The sequence below is a fragment of the Phacochoerus africanus genome, chromosome 3 (assembly GCF_016906955.1).
Source record: "Phacochoerus africanus isolate WHEZ1 chromosome 3, ROS_Pafr_v1, whole genome shotgun sequence".
NCBI classification, from domain to species: domain Eukaryota; kingdom Metazoa; phylum Chordata; class Mammalia; order Artiodactyla; family Suidae; genus Phacochoerus; species Phacochoerus africanus.
In genome coordinates, this window is record NC_062546.1 from 172,530,787 (window position 1) to 172,551,515 (window position 20,729).

At 42.2% G+C, this 20,729-nt stretch overlaps 1 protein-coding gene across 1 annotated transcript in view; it reads right to left on the reverse strand.

Annotated features, from left to right (window-relative positions):
• RAPH1 (Ras association (RalGDS/AF-6) and pleckstrin homology domains 1) overlaps nucleotides 1-3,089 on the reverse strand; it is a 95,834-nt gene extending 92,745 nt beyond the window's left edge. The window contains 1 exon segment of the mRNA XM_047773283.1: nucleotides 2,630-3,089. The gene's annotated coding sequence lies outside the window, so the exon portion shown is untranslated.
• Nucleotides 3,090-20,729: the final 17,640 nt, after the last annotated feature.

Here is a 20,729-nt window from a genome sequence, read left to right on the forward strand (position 1 = left end):
TCTGCCCCTTTATAGCTCTGTAGTCTGTGCCTGTTTTCTCAGATATTAAGAAAACCTATATCATAGGACAACAGCAAGGATGAAGTAGATTAACACATGTAAAGCACTTAAAACAGTGCATGTCATACAGTAGTTGCTTTTATCATGGGTTTAAAACATTTTAATAACATTTAAGTCAAACATCTGCAGAATCTATGAAGGTCCTCCTCAAAACTCAGTAAAACACAGATTGAAAACCAGTGATTTAACTGAAATTTCTCACTTTATAGGTAAAAGAATTTAGAGTCCAAAATAAATGACTTGCTTGAAGTCACATTTCTTATTTTGCTAATATTAGTTTCCCTAAAATAAGAGTTTGGGGTTAACAATACTAAGGTTGACATTCAACTACTTCAGAACCAAGGCAAAGCCATGAGATTCTATAAAATCTATGAATCGTGAGAGTCATCCACCATGCTAATCTAATAATTATGCATGGGGCGGAAACCAAAAGGTGGCAAAACCAAAAGAAGACAATGCCTAAAAACACCTCTTCCGAAAATGAAGTGTTAAAATATTTGTGAAAACAAATGTTGATCACGAGTTTGAGACACACCCAATTATGTGCCCACTACTGCACACCTTTCAGCCATTTACTCACTATATTATCTTAATGAGACCTCTGACTCTGAAAGATCAGTGGCATTTTCCACCAAACAGAGCTAATATTTATCACAAGGAAATATCTACAAATAATTCTTTATTAAATTCAAACAGAAGAGAAGAGCAATCCAAATAACACAAAATGTCTCATCCAAAAAAAAAAAACCATGTAATTGAGCTTTGTAGAGATTTCTGTACTTACTTGAATAGGCTAGATCTGGTTTCTGGATAATTCACAACACAGAAAGCAAAATAGCAGAGGCAATCTCTGAAGGTCAGACTCAACAAGAGCTAAAACGCTTTTGAGCGTCTCTAATTTTGCCCTTCCCCCATTGCTCTTCTCCTCAATTCCTCCCTCAAAGGACAGCACCACCTCTACTAGCAATGTCCTTCCCCTACCCATTTACATCAGCTGAAATCCTACCCATCACTAAAGGTTCCACTTAAATGCCTCAGCTTCCTTGAATTTTCCCTCAGTGCTCCCAATTTAGAATTATTTTATTCCTTCGCCTCTTCACTTCCCTATTTTGCACCTCTACTTCAACATTTTTATTATATAATGCATTGCATTACAACTACCTACATTCACTTCTCTCCCCCCTTCACCCCCACCTTCCCTCAAGTAAATCCCGGTAATTAACATTTGTTAAACACACTGGTGCCCTGCCAGGAGCTAGGTATTTTGCATACATTATCTTATTTAATCCATTAGACAAGCGTCTCCGGAGGTAAGCAGGTGGTGTTAGTTGTTCCCATTTTACTGACAGAGAACCATACAGTTGAGAGTTCAACAGCCTATCCAACATCGCACTGGTAGCCAATTCCAGTGCTTAAGGAGCTGCTGATTGCCTTGGCTGTGATGCTACAGTCTTGTTCACTCTGTCCTCCATCCTGCCTAACAGATAGGAGGTATTCCCTAAATACTTGCTGAATTTAATATTCCTATGGACTCACTACCACCCTTTCAATACCACGATCACGCCCCACTCCTAGCCCGTTACCTTAACTGTACCTTTACAGCGGACTTTACACACAGAGGCAGCCCTCCACATCTCCAAGGGAAATGGTGCAGACAACACCAACCCGTTTTGGGAGGCGAAGTGAAGAACCTTTCAATTCTCTCAGATTTTCCCAACTGCTCTTACAACAGAATATGAGATGCACACCAACAAGTCACATTTGATGCAATGCTTATAACCCTTCCCAAAAGCTTTTATTTCACGCTAAGCCACGTCTTCATGCCTACGAGCAATGACTTCTGCGGTTTCCAGCTCGCACTGCGGGGACACCCTAAGACGCTACCTGGATAAGAAAACCACATCTTTCAACCCGTCTTAAAACGAATCCTAATACTATTACACTGCCTTCCTTCTCCTCCCTCCACCCCCCGCATGAACTGCAGTTTGGATTTCCGGCGGGAATGCACACATACACAGAAAGATGAGATTGGGCTCGAGCAATGGACCGATTACTTACCCTGCTTAATTAGCAAGAAGACATAGAAGGTGCCCCGCCTTTCTAAATCTCTGCACTGAACTCATTTACGAAACATGGGGGGCGCCGAAACCCGGGGAACCCCAGACCCCGAATCACTGGTTTCTGCGGCTAGTAGGGGGAAGAGTCCTTTCCTGCCCACGGTCCCGGGCCACCAGCCCCGGTGCCGGGTCGGAGAAACCCAGGCGCACCCTCCCCAGGCGGCCCTGCATCTCATTGTCTCCCTCCGTGGCGGCCCCCAGGGGCGAAGGGTGCAGCCCAGGGCCCGCCGACGCCCACCCACCAGCCAGCCGCCTGCCGGCCGAGGTCCAACCGGCCCGGGCCCGGGCCCCGGCCCCAGCTGCGACCCCGCCCCAGGCTCAGCAGCCCGCACCGCACCCGGATGGCGGGGCCGGGCGCCGGGAAAATGGAGGCGGGAGCGACGGCAGCGCCTCAGAGCCCCGCGCCCGGCCAGCTCCCTCGGCCGGCCCCGAGGGCAAGGCTGAGTACTCACCGCGGCAGCAGCTAAGTCCTCCGGCGGGCTTGACTCCCGGAGCGGCCCCAGGCAGCGTAGCCGCCGCTCGCGCTTGTCCAGCCGCCGCTGCCGCTGCCGCCGCCGCCGCCTCCTCCGCAGGCGCGGCGCTCCCTCTCCCGAGACGCCTCGAGCGCCCGCAGCTCCGCGCCGCGCGCTCCGTGACTGACTGACTGACTGACCCACCGGGCGGCGGCGGCGGCGGGGGCGGGGCCGAGAGCGCGGCGGGAGGGACGGCCGCAGCGCCCAGCGGCGGCGGATCCGAGTGCGGCCGCGTCCGGCCGAGACGCAGAAGGCGGGGTTGCGGGCCGGGCAGCCGACGGGCGGACCGACTCGCGCCCGGCCGCTCGCTCCCCCCGCCCGCCGCCAGCCACTCACTTCCGGTGCAGGCAGCCGAGCCCGCCCCTCCCGGGCACCCGCCGTCCGCGCCCCCGGCCCGCGCCCCCTAGCCCGCCCCGCTCACCCCCCGCCCTAGGCGCCGGGCCGCACCCAGCCGGGGCCGCCAGCGCTCCGCCTTTCCTCCGCGCGTCCTTGTGAACCGCCTCCAGGAACCAGTGAATCAGAGAATGAATGAGTGAGGGAGGAAAATTCCGGTGCTGTCCCACCCCTGCTTGCCGTTCCTTGGAAGAAGGCTCAGCGGCCTCTGTCCAAGGGCTTTGGGACTCGCTGAAGCCTTGAGCACGTCCATCAAGGACCTATATGCATGCACCTTCCTGCTGGAGTATTCCAGGACTCCAGCAACCCGTCAGATGTGGTCTTAGGCGCTTAAAGGACCGTTGTCGCTGTAGTCTGTGAGGCCTTTTTTAGGAAATCCCATTTTGGCCAACAGCGCTCTCTGTGATTTCATGCACTATATTGGGAAGCTTCTAGAAATTGGACGTTTTCATTATTTTTGATCACTTTTAACTTTGAAATTTGCTTATTTTGAGTTATTGATTTCTGTCATCCTCCCGCCCTTATTGAAATAGTTTAGGAGTAAGGTGTTGCCATTTTTCCTTATCATCGAGCTCTAAATGACTCAGTACTGCTTATTTTAATGCAGGCTTGACCTAGGCTTTTCAATTTTAATTTATATCTTTATTTTGACCTTCTAATGTTGATCAAAGGAAGAAAAAAATGGAATTAAAATCATTTTTTCCTAGTTACATGCAGAGCAGATTTGTTGACAGCATTAAAACAATTGAAAAAAATCTGGAGTGTGACCTAGAATTAGTTGTAGTGAACATTCCGTTTTCATGTCTTCTCATCTGCTTGCTGAGTATCTGTATCTTGAATTTTCACAGATAAAGAATTAACTGTGAGTTTCTGAGATCCTAGCTCCCTTTCTAAGAACCAGTGTTCATTTCTCTGTCCTGGGGCCAAATCTTGGTTTGGTTAAAAACATTCCTACTTTCAGATATTCTTGAGGACTCTGAAGTGGTTTGGTGTCTTGCACAATCTGTTCCAAACTGGTACACAGTCTGTTTCAAACTGGTATTTAGAACCAAACAATACAGTTACTAGTTGCATTTCACACTTGAGCTATCTGTACTTTAGAAACATAACTGTAGTTTTGTGTTTTAAGTCTAGAAGGTGCTTAACTATTCTTGTGTGGAATAATGGTATAGGTTTTTTTTTTTTTTTGGCTGCGCCTATGGCAAATCGAAGTTCCCAGGCCAGGGACTGAATCCAAGCTGCAGCTGTGGCAACGCTGGACCCTTTAATACACTGTGCCTGGCTGGGGATGGAACCTGTGCCTCCACAGCAACCTGAGCCACTACAGTTGGATTCTTAAACCACTGCACCCCTGTGGGAACCCTAATGTTATGTCTTATAAATGAGGATGATGATGCCGACTAGTTCCTATAGCCTTCTGTTCCTTTCTTGTGGAATTCATCATTCATTACCTCTAATTATAATTATTTCAGTAAGTGATGATCTTTCCTAATGAGGGTAATGCAACAGTTTATTTGTCCTTATGTCTTCCATAATGTCTAGCACCCTACCTTTCCCAATAAATATTTTTAAATTAATAAATAGTTTAAACATTTTGATGAGTGATAATTCGTACAAATATGTCTATAGCTTCTCACCCCATGTCCCCCATGACCAGGTTTGCTGGGATTACACACACCTGAGTGCTATACCTAATAATACCCTGTTGTCATCAAATGCTATAACTAGGCTCTATGATACTGCCCAGAGAAGTTATTCACTTCATTGTAACCTCCTTTAAAAAATAGACCATTAAGTGCTTTGTAGACAGCTCCTAGCTCTTTTTCCTCTAGTGCTTAGGTGGGTCTAGGCTAATTTGAAAAGAAAACAGGGAGTTCCCGTCATAGCGCAGTGGTTAACGAATCCGACTAGGAACCATGAGGTTGCGGGTTCGGTCCCTGCCCTTGCTCAGTGGGTTAACGATCCAGCGTTGCCGAGAGCTGTGGTGTAGGTCGCAGACGCGGCTCGGATCCCACATTGCTGTGGCTCTGGCGTAGGCTGGCGGCTACAGCTCCGATTAGACCTCTAGCCTGGGAACCTCCATATGCCGAGGGAGCAGCCCAAGAAATGGCAAAAAGACAAAAAAAAAAGAAAGAAAAGAAAACAGTCATTTTTTTAGCCATCAAGAAAGGTGAGCAGGTTCTCATCCAAAAAAATCATTCAATTCAACCTGAGTTTTTTGAGCTCCAACTAAGGCCTAGAAATACAAGGACAAGAAAGACAAGACCAGGTTGTTCCTGCCCTTTAAAACACACAGTCTAGTCATAAAGGAGGCAAAGAAATCATAATTTGAATAGGGAGTCCATTCCCTGGTCAGGAAAGCCTTTCCAGGGCGGGGGGATTCTTGGACTGAACATTTAGGGACAGAGAGGAGCTAGCCAGAGGAAGGAGGAAACAGGCATTCCAGACAAGGGCAGGTATTGAGGCACCAAAGAGCACAATGACTTAGAGGCTCTGCAAGTAGTTCCATTTTGTCAGGACAAGTCCTGAGAAGAGTCTAAGAGGTGGGTGGAAAAGCTAGAAAGTTTGCATCAACAAAGGGGCTCGAGTGTTAAACTAAGGAGTACGAATTTGATACTTTGGGAAATATAGTAAGAAATGATACCCCCGAAGAGTCTTTGGAGTATTTTAATTAATAAATAAAAATAAAATCTTTGGAGTTTTTAAGCCCTGGATCAACTAAGTTTGTGTTTTGGAGATCAGGGAGACCAGACTGGAGGGAAAGAGTCAATTAGGAGATGAAGGCAACAGCCCAGAAGAGATATGTTGCAGGTCTCCATAGAAGCAGAGGCAGTGAGTTCTGCCTTGTCACAGTGGATTAAGAATCAGGCTGTGGAGTTCCTGATGTGGCTCAGTGATTAACAAACCCAACTAGCATCCATGAGGATGCAGGTTCGATCCCTGGCCTCGCTCAGTGGGTTAAGGATCTGGTGTTGCCGTCAGTGTAGGTCGTAGATACAGCTCAGATTCCATGTTGCTGTGGCTCTGGCGCAGGCCAGTGGCTACAGCTCTGATTCGACCCCTAGCCTGGGAACCTCCATATGCCGCTGATGCAGCCCTAAAAGACAAAAAAAAAAAAAAAAAAAAATCAGACTGCAACGGCACAGGTCACAGCTATGGCTTGGATTGAATCCCTGGCCCTGGAACTTCCATATGCCATGGTGTGGCCATAAAACTGGAAAAAGGTTAAAAAAAAAAAAATCAGAGGCAGTGAAATGGGAAGGACTACATGGGAGAAATATTAAGGAGGATTTGATGTATGATTGGATATGCAGGAATGAATGAGGGGGGATATTTAGGATGACCCTCAAGATTCTGGTTTGAGAGACAGACTGAGTGGTAGTGATGGCCTTCTCTGAAACAGAGACTCAGAAGGAAGAGCAGGTTTCAGGGGACTGGCTGAATACCTGTATTAGAAAGAGTAGTATCATAAATCCAGGCATCTCAAAGGATGATAGTCCATCATTTACCAATGTGTGTTCTTTAGAACTCTAGTTCCACAGGATTTTAGTAAGTGTGAGTCTGAAAAAATAAAAATTCCCTTTGCTCAAATAAGTGAGAAATGTTAAAGTTCAATGGGTTTCTAGATAGAGGGATTTTCAGTAGTTTTAATACATTAATATGTGCTGGGAATTTCTAAGAGGTAACTATCCTATACGTTTCTCAAATGTATTTGACCATGAAATGCCTTTTTTCAATGGAATGTCTCACAGGACATGTGTTCCATAGAAGGGGCCTTGGGGAAGGCTTATGTAAGCCAGATTTTTTAATTTATAGTAGAGAAAACAATAGACCCTAGAAATGAAGTGATTTGCCTAAAGTTAAATAGCCATTGCTGGAAGTTACTGGACTAGAATCCATATCTTCTGACCCCACTCACATGTTCTTTGCATTGCAAAATACTTTTTGAGCTACAAACTCATTCCAGTACTTTCAGCCAATCCCAGGGAGAAAAATATTATAGAAAAAATACTCAAATATCCTTTCATATGATGTTTCAAATCAGTCATTTTTAAAGCTATGCTGATTTTGAATGATTGCTACTTTAAGATGAAAAGATTTGTACATTGGAAAAGTGGGACCAATTATTTTCTTAGTGTGATCTATTTGATAATCCAGCAGATTCCTTGAAAAATTAAATCACCTAAATAAATAGGACATCCATCTAGCCACCCTAGCCTGAGGTAGCTTTAAGTAAAACTTTCAGGAGTGAGTAGAAATATTAAAACTCTCCCCAGAAAATTTATATTGATTTCCCCTCCTTCCTATTGAAGGAAAGAACAGGTTCCAAAATGTGCTGAGACTATGAAAATCCACACCAGGTTTTGACTTCCTCTCTGGCACAATTCCCCTGATTCCAAAGACTCCAACAGCTAATGGATGGGAAGGTTTTTATATCCTAATTTCATAGTCCTAGTCCCCAGAGGAGAAGCTTTAGTACTCCCTATTCTTAGAAAAATGAGACAAATTGTTTATTCCCAAGAGACTTCTTAGGACTATAGGACAGCTTTCATTTTAAGAGTAGTTTTTGTAGACATTACCTTTGAAATTAGTTATCATTGTCTTAATTCATGATTCAGTAATTTGTAAGGTATTTGCTTCATTTCTAAATGCCGCATTCATTTTTAGTGGGATGACCAACAACCATAACATGCAATATAATGAATAGTTTTTCACCTGAAAAAATCAGTAGTAATTAGGGGAAAGAATGCTACTGTTATTATATCAAAAATACTTCTCCAAGTTCCACTGTATCCTCAGCTCTGTCGAATCACTTTAAGGAGTACCAGAGAAATACAAGAAAGGGTCTATGATTTTCTAAAATGACCCCACCCATTGTTGGCAAGGGTGAAAAGAAATGTACTCTCATATCCTGCAGGTGGGAATATAAATTGTTGTAACCTTTTCCTGGAGGGCAGTTTAACACTAGACTAAAATACCTTAAAATGTGTGTGTCTTTGATCAAGCAGTTTCACTTCTATGGATTTATTCCAAGGAGTCAGAACAAAACATTAGCTAGAGTATTATGAATTATGGCAAATAATTGGAAACCCCTTAAATATCCAGCAATGAGTTTATGAAAATGACAATTCTAAAGATAGTATTTGATATGAAAAGGTGTTCACAAATGTGAATAATAAAAATTACAAACACTATATGTGATATGAAAAATGTATCATGAAAAATATATAGGAAAAATAAAAAAGGAAATATAACAAGACAAAAATGTATATTGCAGAGTGGTATGATTATGGTACTTTTTCTTATTCCTTTATCTTTTAATGATGAATGTTTATTCTTTAATTGGCAACTTAAAAGAATGAAGTAAATATTTATGAGGATAAAGAAATCTCTGAAATGAAATGTTGAGGAAGGTAACACACAAAGCATATACTATTTAATAAAAATAGTTAATTTTAATTTTAAAAAGGATCACTGCATTCCAGAAATTGTTGATGAGAAAAGACAAGAACATATGAAATAACCAGCGAACAAATGAATACTCAGCTCTAACATAGATGGTAAGTGTAATAGAAGTTAAGAGAAGAGAGAAATGGGAGTTCCCGTCGTGGCGCAGTGGTTAACGAATCCGACTAGGAACCATGAGGTTGCGGGTTCGATCCCTGCCTTGCTCAGTGGGTTAACGATCCGGCGTTGCCGTGAGCTGTGGTGTAGGTTGCAGACGCAGCTCAGATCCCGCGTTGCTGTGGCTCTGGCATAGGCTGGCAGCTACAGCTCCGATTAGACCCCTAGCCTGGGAAACTCCAAATGCCGCAGGAGCGGCCCAAGAAATAGCAAAAAAAAAAAAAAAAAAAAAAGAAAGAGAGAAATGACTGGGGTGTATTAAAATAAAGTGAGGCAAGAGCCTTGCCTGGCCCATCCTAGATCCATCTCACCCCTACCAGTCAATCATTAACAACTCCAGAACCCTTGATCTTTGCCTTTAAAGGTGTTTCTGCTTCTTTCATACAAGTAGGACTTACATGCCCTATATAAATATATAAGTAAATAGAGTATTACATATCCTTTATAATATATATTTTTGAAGTTACAGTAGATATTTTAAAAGAGTATCCCTTGGGGGGGAGGGGCTTTTTATCTGCAAAATCTGTAGAACTGGACATTCCCAGATATTTGCCTAGAACAAAAACCAACTATTATGCAAGAGCATTCATCATAACCTGCACCCTTGTGAGTGTTCTGATGTCTGCAATCAGACCACAGATGAATTCAACTAATTGGAACTCAGCAATTCTCTGATTATGCACGTTACAGAGTGCTATTTCTAAGCCAGCTTTTGAGCTCAATAACTAAACTATTGCTTGTAGCATAAACTACAGATATTAATTGAAAGAGTGACTGGCTTGGGTTTGGTGCCTAATCATAAACTAAAAAGTTATGCCCATCTCAAAAATGTCTGCAAGGGGAAAGAACAGGGCAGAACATGAATTTCCATCCAGTGTTCCTTTAGTCAGGATGGGGTCTAGAGTTGCCACTAGAGAGGGAAAAGAAGGCCAGATTTGGGGCAGAGGGGGGGTAACAATGTATCAAGCAGAAAGCAGCAGGTTACTTTTAGTAAAGAGTGGGGAAAATGGTTTCCCTAGAGCTGAAGAGGTCTATCTAGGAAAAATGAGATGAAAAAAAGATGGGTTGTGAAGGCTCTTGGCAACAAAGCAGTAGGTTTGGGAACCACTGGTGTAGCGGAAATGCATTCTTGAATGTGCCAGCCATTTTCCCAGCTCTGAGCCTTTGCAATACCATTCTCTCTCTCTGGAATATCTTGTCTCCATTCTCTGTCTGTCCTTCTCTTGTTCATTACAGTTCAACTGTCTCCTATTTTATCCCCAACTCCTCTGGAATAAAGTTATTTGCTGCAACTATGTGCTCCCCCAAAGCTTTGCACATTGGTATTAGAACTTTCTGTGTATGCATCCGACTCCTTCAAAAGTCATGAGTTCCTCAAAGGGCAGAGACAATGTTTTGTTCATAAGTGTATTCCTGTAGCATCTTGCATGGTGTCTTGTACATAGAAAAGGTCAGCAGTGTTTGTCAAATTAAAGGATGAAAGACACTATTAAGAAACATCAAGGAGTTCCCATCGTGGCTCAGCAGTTAACGAACCTGACTAGCATCCTGAGGACGAAGGTTCAATGCCTGGCCTCACTCAGTGGGTTAAGGATCCAGCATTGTGGTGAGCTGTGGTGTAGGTCGAAGATGTGGCATGGATCCTGCTTTGCTGTGGCTGTGGTGTAGGCCAGTGGCTACAACTCCAATTAGACCCTTAGCCTGGGAACCTCATATGCCACGGGTGCGGCCCTAAAAGACAAAAAGACAAAAAGAAACATCAAGAAATATCTGGCAACATTTTGAAAAACAGGTTGGAGTAAGAGGAAAAATTGGAGGGCTGGTCATGTTAATAATCCATGTGTGAAATGATGAGGAATGAAAAAGAGGGAAATGAAAATACATTTGAAAAAAATGACAGGCATAGGTAGCAGAGTGGACAAAGGTGTGAAGGGGAGGAAGAGTAGAAGAGGAATCTAGGGTTTCTTGGCTGGAAGATGTTGAAAACAGTGGTCCAATATCATCACTATATCCGAGGATAGAAACTGAGTGCCTCTCAAGTTCAAGGCATGATGCTGAGTGACAGAGAGGCCAGAGGGAATAGTTAGACCCTTTTGTGCCCTAGAAAGTAAAACCCGTTCCTACCAGGGAAGCCAAAGTTCTGGACAAGTGCATTTGAAATAAGAGTGAGACATTCAAGTGGATTTGTTGTTTAGGTTGCTGAAAATTGAGAACTAGATTGTCCTCAAACTAAGAACTGTAACTTTTCTATTGGCGAATATCTAGTCTCTGTCTTCTGTCACAGTATCTGAATCATAGTAGATTGCTGTATTAGTTTCCTAGGGCTACCACTACAAAGTGACCCACACTGGTCGGCTTAAACAGCAGAAATTAATTTTCTCACAGTACTGGAGGCTGGAGCTCCAAGAGGCTAAGACCAAGGTGTCAGCAGGCTTGGTTTCTTCTGAGGCCTCTCCTTGGTTTGCAGATGGCCCCCTTCTAGCTGTGCCTTCATGTGGTTCTGTCTGTCAATGACCTACTTTCCTCTTTTTACAAGGATACCATGAACGCTGGATTAAGGTCCGTTCTAAAGACCCCATTTTAACTTCATTACCTCTTTAAAGACCCTACCTCCAAAAATGACTGTCTGCAATAAGAAAGAACAGGGCAGACCCTAAACTTCCATCAAATGCTCCTTCAGTACAGGGTATTGCCAGGTCTAGAATTTCCATCATAAAGAGGGGAAAGTATTCCACATGAGAGAATGGTTAAGGCTTCAACACAGGAACTTCAGCAAGAGAGGGACACCATTGAGTCCATAGCAGCTGTCCAATAAATATCTGTTGAACTTAGGGACTGCATCAAAAATGAGACATCAAGGCTGAAGAGGTAAATACATACAGACCTTGTGGCCATAAAGATGGTAAACATAGCAAATAAAGACTGGAAACATTGGAATATATATATAATAAATGGCTTATTGATGTTATAATACATGATATGTTCAGTGGTATTCTATGATACAGTTAATGTGTTGCTCATTAGTAGGGTATAATTCAATGCACTGTGCAGAATTTCAATAAACATGGTGCATTCATGAGGTCTTTCCATTAACCCCTGCATATCCATCTGTGATTCTTTGCTTCAGATGATTTGTATTCTCAGAGGTAATCAGGGGTGTTCAATCCATAAAAAAATAAAACATTATCTAGGTTTCCAGACCTAATGGTCAAAATGTATATATGCACTGAATAGGAAAAAATGTGCTTTTATGGAACAATTAGAAGTATCAAAGTCCCATTATTTTACCAAAACCAATTTTCTATATGTATAAAATATTATGTATTTAACACTTTCTTGCTTTGATAATTTATCTAAGGAATTGATGAGTGAGTTAAGAAATGACTCTTTCCCTTTGCTGCCTCATGGTCATATTTGTATGATTCTTTGAACTGCTTGGGAAAAGTCATTTGAGAAATATGTCATGGAAAAACAAAAAGCAACCAGATGAACAGTTGATCACTAGAACATTTGTTCAGTTATGGGCTTTGAGGCAAGCCTATGCCAAAGAACATGACATCACTGAAGTGCTGTTACTGATTTTCATCACTTATGTTTTTCAAATGTCTCTAATTGTCCCTTCTTCACTGTTCTTTTTGCTACCATCTCTCTCTAGATTCTCATCATCTCAAACAAAGGTTTTGCAAAAGTTTGCGGGTTTGAGTCCCACTAGCCTCTCTATTGTCCCTTTGAAACACCCTGCCTAATCCTCCTAACCAGTCTCTGGTACTACCAGGACCGCTTTCACTATATCTTTTTTCTGTTAGCCCCCTCCCCCAATTAAAATTTTTTTATTTTGGAAAACATACAACACAAAACATCAAGTACTGCATGATTCTGATTTCATTGAAAACAAAAAACCCCTACCTATAGACACACACACACACATACACACACACAAACACACACACCACACTGTGTTACATATTTATCCATTGTAGTAGTTTCCTATTGCTGCTGGAACAAGTTACCATAAACTCAGTTGCTTAAAACAACACAAAATTATTTTCTTATAGCTCTAGAGATCAGAAGTCCAAAATCAGTTTCAGCTGGCTGAAATGAAGGTGTGGACAGAGCTTCATGCCTTCTGAAAGCTCTGGGGAGAATCTTATTTCCTAGCCTTTTCTAGCTTCTAGAGGCTGCCTGCATTCCTTGGCTTGTGGACCCATTTTCCATGTTCAAAGCTAGCAGAATAGCATCTTCTAATCTCTCTCTGCCTCTGACCCTCCTCACTCCCTCTTAAAACACCATTCTGATTACTTTGGGCCCACTCAGCTAATTCAGAATAATCTTACCATCTCAAGATCCTTAAACTAATAAAATCTGCAAATCCCTTTGCTACACAAGATAACATATTCACAAGTTCTGGGAATTAGGACCTGGATATCTTTCAGGGAGGAGGGACATTATTGTCTAACCAAACGATAACAGGTTGATTATCTCTAGACTAACTTCAAGTAATTTTAATTTTTACTTCTTTGTATTTGATCAAAATTGCCCAGTTTTCAAAATGACCTTGCATTACATTTTTATTCATAGAGAATGACAATAAAAACAGTAAATGTCACTATCTAAGACATTTACTATTTCCTGCCCTGTCCCCTTACCTTTCTTCCAGAGATACTATATTTCAACTCAATCTCCAACTCAACCGTGGGGTTCTAAGGACTGCTGCCAATCATGGTGCCTCCTTACACTGGTTAGAGGTGAGAGCATGTGATCCTACTGGGATAGCAAGAGGCATTTCTAACATTTTTTCCCTTCCTTTCTTTTAACTAGAATTGGGAGAAAAGTCAATCCTTCTCTGATGGGAATGGCAAATCAAAAAATGTTGGTGGCTATAATTCTAAGACCATGGAAACATGAGAGTAAAGCAGAGATGAGAACAGAGAGGGAGAATCTTAACAATACTTGCATTCTTGGTTGAGGTTGTCTGAGGACTGCAAGCTAAATTCCTCCCCTTACCTAGGTTTGGATAAATAAATCAATAGATTTCTCTTTCTGCCAAAACTGGCTGTTTCTATCATTTACAACTAGAGTTGGGTGAAAAGAGTTAGGAAAGGTTTTACGCCTACAATAATTCCCTGTTGCCTGTTACTATCTCAAATTAGCTCCTCTGACTGATTTCAAAGCTGTTCACCAACCCCCTCTTTCTCTGCCCCCACTTCTCAACATCGCTTCACTCTGGGGGGACTTCTCATCTTTCCTTACTCCCTTTATGGTGTTTGCTTTAGTGGCTTTGCTCTTGTTGTTCTCCTTGACTGGACTATCTTCACCGCCTCCCCCTGCCCATCCAAATCATGTCCAACCTTCCAAGCTACTTCTAGGACACTCCATAAAATACCTCCCAAATTAGCCAGAGAAGGCTTCCTTCTCTGAAAATTTATAACATGTAAGGTCTGCACTGTGCATTCAATACCTGTGTCCCCCCTCTTTTTAGGGCCATACCTGCAGCATAGGGAAGTTCCCAGAGTAGGGGTTGAAACGAAGCTGTAGCTGCCAGCCTACGCCACAGCCGCAGCAAAGGGGATAGGCGCTGTTTCTGTCACCTACACCACAGCTTGGGGCAATGCTGGGTCCTTAACCCAGTGAGCGAGGCCAGGGATCGAACCTGCATCCTCATGGGTACTAGTCAGGTTCGTTACTGCTGAGCCACAGTGGAATTTCCCTGTGCCCACTTTTTATGGCTCTGGGTTATTCCAAGTAAATGATAAACCCCATGAGGACAAGAACCATCCATGTTTTATAGGCAGAGCTAGCTGTTCATGTTGGAAGATTAAATTACATGTTAAGCAAATGCTCAGTGCTCTTAAGGTGCAGTCCTTCTTTGAAGAGAGCACAGTTGATACAATGAATATAAGTTAGAAATGGCCTGGTACATTGGAAAATAGTTTCACAACTCTAAGTTGTTGTCCTTATGTTGCATGTTTTCCCATCATTTCCACAAAGATAATTTAAGAATGGAAAGTAAGACCTGACAGAAAAAGATGAAGAAGGCACGATCATTTGGCCACAAGAGAAAAAAAAAATGGAAGTGAGCCTAACAACAATCTAAACATTTGTGAAAATTTGCCATAGAGAAGGTAAGGTTCTTCCTCTCTGGGAATTAAGATTGAGGCAGAAAATAAATATATACTCAAATGATGAAATTTAGGTGTGCCTAGATAGATTTTTCACTTCATAAGGATGTTAAACAAGGAAATGAATTCTGAACTTTGTATAATGTATTTTTATGGTAGTTCTAAAAAAAAAAAAAAAGTCTTTTGAAAAAGGCTTAAGGGTGATTTTGCCAAAATGTAGGTGAAGAGTAGAATAAGATGATCACAAAAAAATTCTTATTAACTTTTTTTTTTTTTGGTCTTTTTCTGGGGCCGCACCCGTGGCATATGGAGGTTCCCAGGCTAGTCAGAGCTACAGCTGCCGGCCTACACCACAGCCACAGCACTGCGGGGTCCGAGCTATGTTTGTGAACTACCCCACAGCTCACGGCAACACCAGTTCCTTAACCCATTGAGCAAGGCCAGGGATCGAACCTGCAACCTCATGGTTCCTAGTCGGATTCATTAACCATTTGAGCCACAACAGGAACTACTATAATGGTCTTTTTAAAAAAAATTTATTGAGGTAGTTGATTTACAATGTTGTGTTAGTTTCAGGTGTACATCACTGCAATTCATATATATATACTAAATGTTACCTGAGCTCAGGGAATGAATGCATGAGAGGAAGGAAATGATTTGAGTGAATATATATATATATACTTTTACAGATTCTTTTCCATTATAGGTTATTACAAAATATTGATTGTAGTTTCCTGTGCTATACAAGAGGTTGTTAGTGTCTATTTTATAAAACTAATTTTATACAGAGGAGAAAACAAATTGTAACAACATGTAAATATTATAGCTCTATATGCAGATACTTTTATTGTTTTCTCCATGGAAGGAGAATGTCTTGTTCCAAATTCATACAGAGGATAAGTTAAAAACCATTGCTTGATTTTATTCACCTGCTTTCTTTCAAGGGAAAACCTAACTATGATCAGATATAACTGTATTTCTGCCTTTGAAATTATTTCTGCCTTTTTTATTTTATTTTATTTTATTTTTGGCCTCAAGTGGAGGTGTAAATTTAAATTCCAAATCAGGTATTAAAAACTCTAGGAGTTCCCGTCGTGGCGCAGTGATTAACGAATCCCACTAGGAACCATGAGGTTGCGGGTTCGGTCCCTGCCCTTGTTAACGATCCGGCGTTGCCGTGAGCTGTGGTGTGGGTTGCAGACGCGGCTCGGATCCCGCGTTGCTGTGGCTCTGGCGTAGGCTGGCGGCCACAGCCCCGATTCAACCCCTAGCCTGGGAACCTCCATATGCCGCGGGAGCGGCCCAAGAAATGGCAAAAAGACAAAAAACAAAAAACAAACAAACAAGAAAAACTCTAGAAGTTCTCTACCTGACAATGACACCCTTCTCCCAACATTTCTTCTTCTTTTTTTTTTCTTTTTTGTCTTTTTGCCTTTTCTAGGGCCGCTCCCTCGGCAAATGGAGGTTCCTAGGCTAGGGGTCCAATAGGAGCTGCAGCCGCCAGCCTACACCATAGCCACAGCAATGCCAGATCCAAGCCGTGGCTGCAACCCACAGCACAGCTCAAGGCAATGCCAGATCCTTTAACCCACTGAGCAAGGCCAGGGATCGAACCCACAACCTCATGGTTCCTAGTCGGATTTGTTAACCACTGAGCCACGACGGGAACTCCGTCTCCCAACATTTCTAACATGAGTACAAAACAGCCCAGTTCCACGTAGTACTATCCATCAGCACCAGCACCAGCACCAACAATATGCCCATCATCAGGCTAAGAGGTGATTCTAGGGGGAGGGAGGGATGAGTAGGTGGAGCACAGGACATTTTTAGGGCAATACAACTATTCTGGATGATATTATAACGGTGGATACATGTCATTATACACTTGTCAAAACCCATAGGTGCGTAACACAAAGCGTCCATGCTAACATAAAACTATAGACTTTGGTTAACAATGTGGCCTCATCAACTGTAACACAAGTGCCACAGTAAGGTAAGATGCTAATAATAGGGCAATGGGCGATGGGGAGATGGTAAAGGGGAATGTATGGGAATTTGTACTTTACAGTTACATTTTATGTAAACTTAAAACACCTCTTGAAATTATCTTTATTTAAAAAAATGATTCCAACCACCTAAATTGGTCCTTAATTAGGGGGAAATAAGTAAGCATAAAATAGCTATACTGCTATCTTTTAAGAGCATTACACATATGGACATAGTCTATGTCTATAATAAATTGTCTCCTCAATCTTTTAAACACCCAGGAAAATCCTGTTGTTCTAAAGATCATTTAAAAGAGTCTCACTGAAAATAAGTTAAATTTGAAGCCATGAACATTGCTTTGCGGCTTTGCTTACTCACTATAAACCAAGATTAGGGAGAATACCCAATTGTCCTCCATAAGTAACTGAAAGTTCTAGCGACAAACTTCCCCTTTCCTTTTCTATCTCGGCAATCCATTTTGGCCTTAATTTTTTTTTGGGGGGGAAGGCATATGGGCATCAATGCTGCCCATCATGGATAGAGAGTAGTTAGTATTTTCATTCACTCTTCTAGTCCTTATACTGCATTTTATCTTGTTTTAGTTTATCTTGTTTTAGTTTATCTTGTTTTAGTTTATTTTGTTTTATTTGGGGCTGCTCATGAAGCATATGGAAGTTCCCAGGCTGGGGGCCAAATCGGAGCTGCAGCTGCTGTTCTACGCCACAGCCACAGCAACTCAGGACCAGAGCCGCTTCTGTGACCTACACTACAGCTCACAGCAATGCCAGATCCTTAACCCACTGAGTGAGGCCAGGGATTGAACCTGCATCCTCATGGATACTAGTTGGATTCATTTCCAGTGAGCCAGGATGCAAATTCCCATTACACTGCATTTTAGAAGTTGAACATACAATGGGGATACCAATCCTCCAGAAAGAATAGTTCCTTTCCAAACTCTTTCTCTTATAGACTTCATAGCCTGGACACTGAATATCATTAGGGGTAAGTAAAAGGGTATATGGGAGCACATAACAGGGTATGTATAGGAAATGAATGCTGCCTGAGCTCAGGGAATGAATGAATGAGAGGAAGGAAATGATGATTTGAGTGAATGGAGAAGCTTTGAGCAACGATAAGGACTGTATATTTAAATGTACACTGCTTTACCAAATGCTTCATATATGTTTCAAGATCACATTCTCAAAGGAACACAGCTAGTTCTTATGCATGATCCACTGCAGTAAACCAAACTAGATTTTTTCCTAAAGACTATCAGTTGTTGGTGAAAGAAACCACGGCTCTTTTTCAGTTGAGGAAGGAAGTGTCTCTTCCTTTTTGTGCTTTTTAGCAGCCATATTCAATTGTTCTGGCTATTAATCTTGATCAACACAAATGTGCAAAAATATCATGTGTCTTGGTTTTCTTGAGTTAGCTTTGACCTAGAATCTCCCCTTCCACAATGTAGGCCAGAAATTCAACCTCATTTCTTGGGGCTCCCCTCCTCTGTGCTTCCCCACCCCTGCCAAGGCAGTACAGAGGTCTCACGCCGCCTCTGAGCATGGAGAGGCCCCTTCCATCCTCAGCCCACGCTTTAGTTCTGAATCCCCCAGATTTCATTCAACCCTTGGGTACTTGAGTCTTTAGTCAGCTGGAAACGTGTGGCCACATCCTCAGGTTACTCAAAGGGGAAAACAGGGCAGTGTGCACAGACATCTCTCATTTTCCTTAAGGAAAATACCCCTTTCCCTCAGAGGCAAACCCAGTTCTCTTTTTCCCTTCAGAGAATCCAGCAGAGACTTCTAGAGGGGGTTAGGCATTTGCAAACACCAAAAGGGAAGTATCTTGCAGGCAACTTCTGCTTTTTTCCTTAAGACATGTGAATACTGCCTCGAGGCAAAGAAGCACGGGGCCTACTACCTTCCTGAATTTAGAATGCAAAAAGAGGAAAATACTTGAGGAAGCCATAAATACATATCTGGAAAGCCTCATCCTCCCACACAGTCAGATTGCCCAAGCTTGCCTGGCTGACCGAGAATTTTTTTGCCTGAAGCCTTAAAGCAAACAGGCCAATCACTAGTAAGCTGCGTGATATCTATCCTCTTTTACAAATTCAGTCAAAAACTCTGACTGAGAAGAAAAAGCCAAAGACCAGAGACATGAGGAAATGGAATGCATGGAATCCTTTCCATAGTTTGCATTTACTAATACGAGATTAATCCCAGCAGGTAAAAAGTTAGAAGGATGAGCACCTATAATGTAGGTCAATGGATAAATTTAGGAAATTTCGGTAGTGATTTATTCCTCTGAGAGCCTGATTCGCCCATAAAAAATGTTGATGAGAATGTGATTTCGATAGGGATTTGTACGAAATCCCCTCACATGGGTTTACCTTTAACTCATTCATTGATTTATTTTTCCTCCTAAAATAATTTGGTAAAGAGGGAGGCAAGTCACTGCCAGGAGTTTCTTCACTGATATGTTTGCAACCTCGGTGGTAACTTTTGTTGTATAATTACTGTTTTTCTTTTTCCTAGAAGCACATGAGTTGACAAAAGGAAACACAGGAGTTTCCATTTTGTCTGGAGATTTCATAGTCTCTGTTCCTCTGCTCCAGTCTTGGATACATTTATGCATGTGATAGCAATGCTAAGTAAAAGTTATAATTAGAATATCATGGTAATGTAGCTTGAGTAGTATACAGATACACATATATATATACTCCACAGATTTTTTGCTGTTACCACAACAAATAATGGGGAAACCACAAGTGCCTTTTACGCATTTTTCTATTTGAAGGGCTGTCCATGTAGAATATTTGTCAAAACTCTAAGTGAAACATTTTTTTCCCTAAATACTTTCATTTTACCATCTTTCCTATTTATATTTTATGCTTCTACAAAATCTTTCTTCCTTTAAGTATTGTCTATAGATCATGGCTCAGAGAATTGGAGACATTAAAACTGCATGCATGGAAGGCCAACAAAAAAACTTACTTGCTCTCAGTGTAATGTAAGGATGTGTGTGTGATTCTTTCTGTAAGTCTCTAAGCAGGAGGAGAACATTTTTTTTCCTCCAGCATTTGCTAAGCAATATAGTAACTGAAAAACAAATCTACATGTAAATTTTTATCACAGAGAAACTTGGAGTTCCTGCTTCAAGTGGGTTAAAAATCTGACTGCAGTGGCTCTGGTCACTGTGGAGGGATGGGTTTGGTCCCCAGCTGCACAGTGGGTTAAAAAAGATCCAGCGTTGCCACAGTTGCAACACGGTTGCTGCTGTGGCTCAGATTCAATCCCTGGCCCAGGAACTTCCATATGCTGCAGGTGCGGCCATAAAATTAAAAAAGAAAAAAGAAAAACAAAAACATGTACTTCTAGAGTCTCTTATATAACAAAGAATTATTGTAGATGATTACAAATGGATTTCTGGCTTTGCCTAACATTCTCTCACTCTAATCCATGTCTATCTAGACATTCATTCAGGAAAAACAAAAACAAAAACAAAAACAAACTTTTATTGAGGGCCTACCTTGTATTGGGTATATTCCTAGAAACATAAACGCAAAGTCAGTCTGAGACTGAAATGTTAAACTGTCTCTGAGGGTCAGGATGGGAGCTCAGCCCTGCCACCTAGCTGGGCTTAAGGGATGAGGAGGGTGCGGGGCTCAGACCAAGCATCTGGCATAAAGTGGGTGCTTGGAGGATGAATGAGGCGAGCTAAGGTGATGATGGGAAGCTGTTCAGTCAAACAGTCTTCTGAGAGTGACAGCCATGCAGTCACGTTGGAGTGATGAGTGGAACCCCAGGAAAACGGTCAGCGGGAGGGAGGGCTGGAAGCACATTGCACTGACCTGGTTATGGGCCTGGGCATCAAGTAACTCTTCTAGTTCTGAAGAAGAAAGGAGCAAGATGGATCCC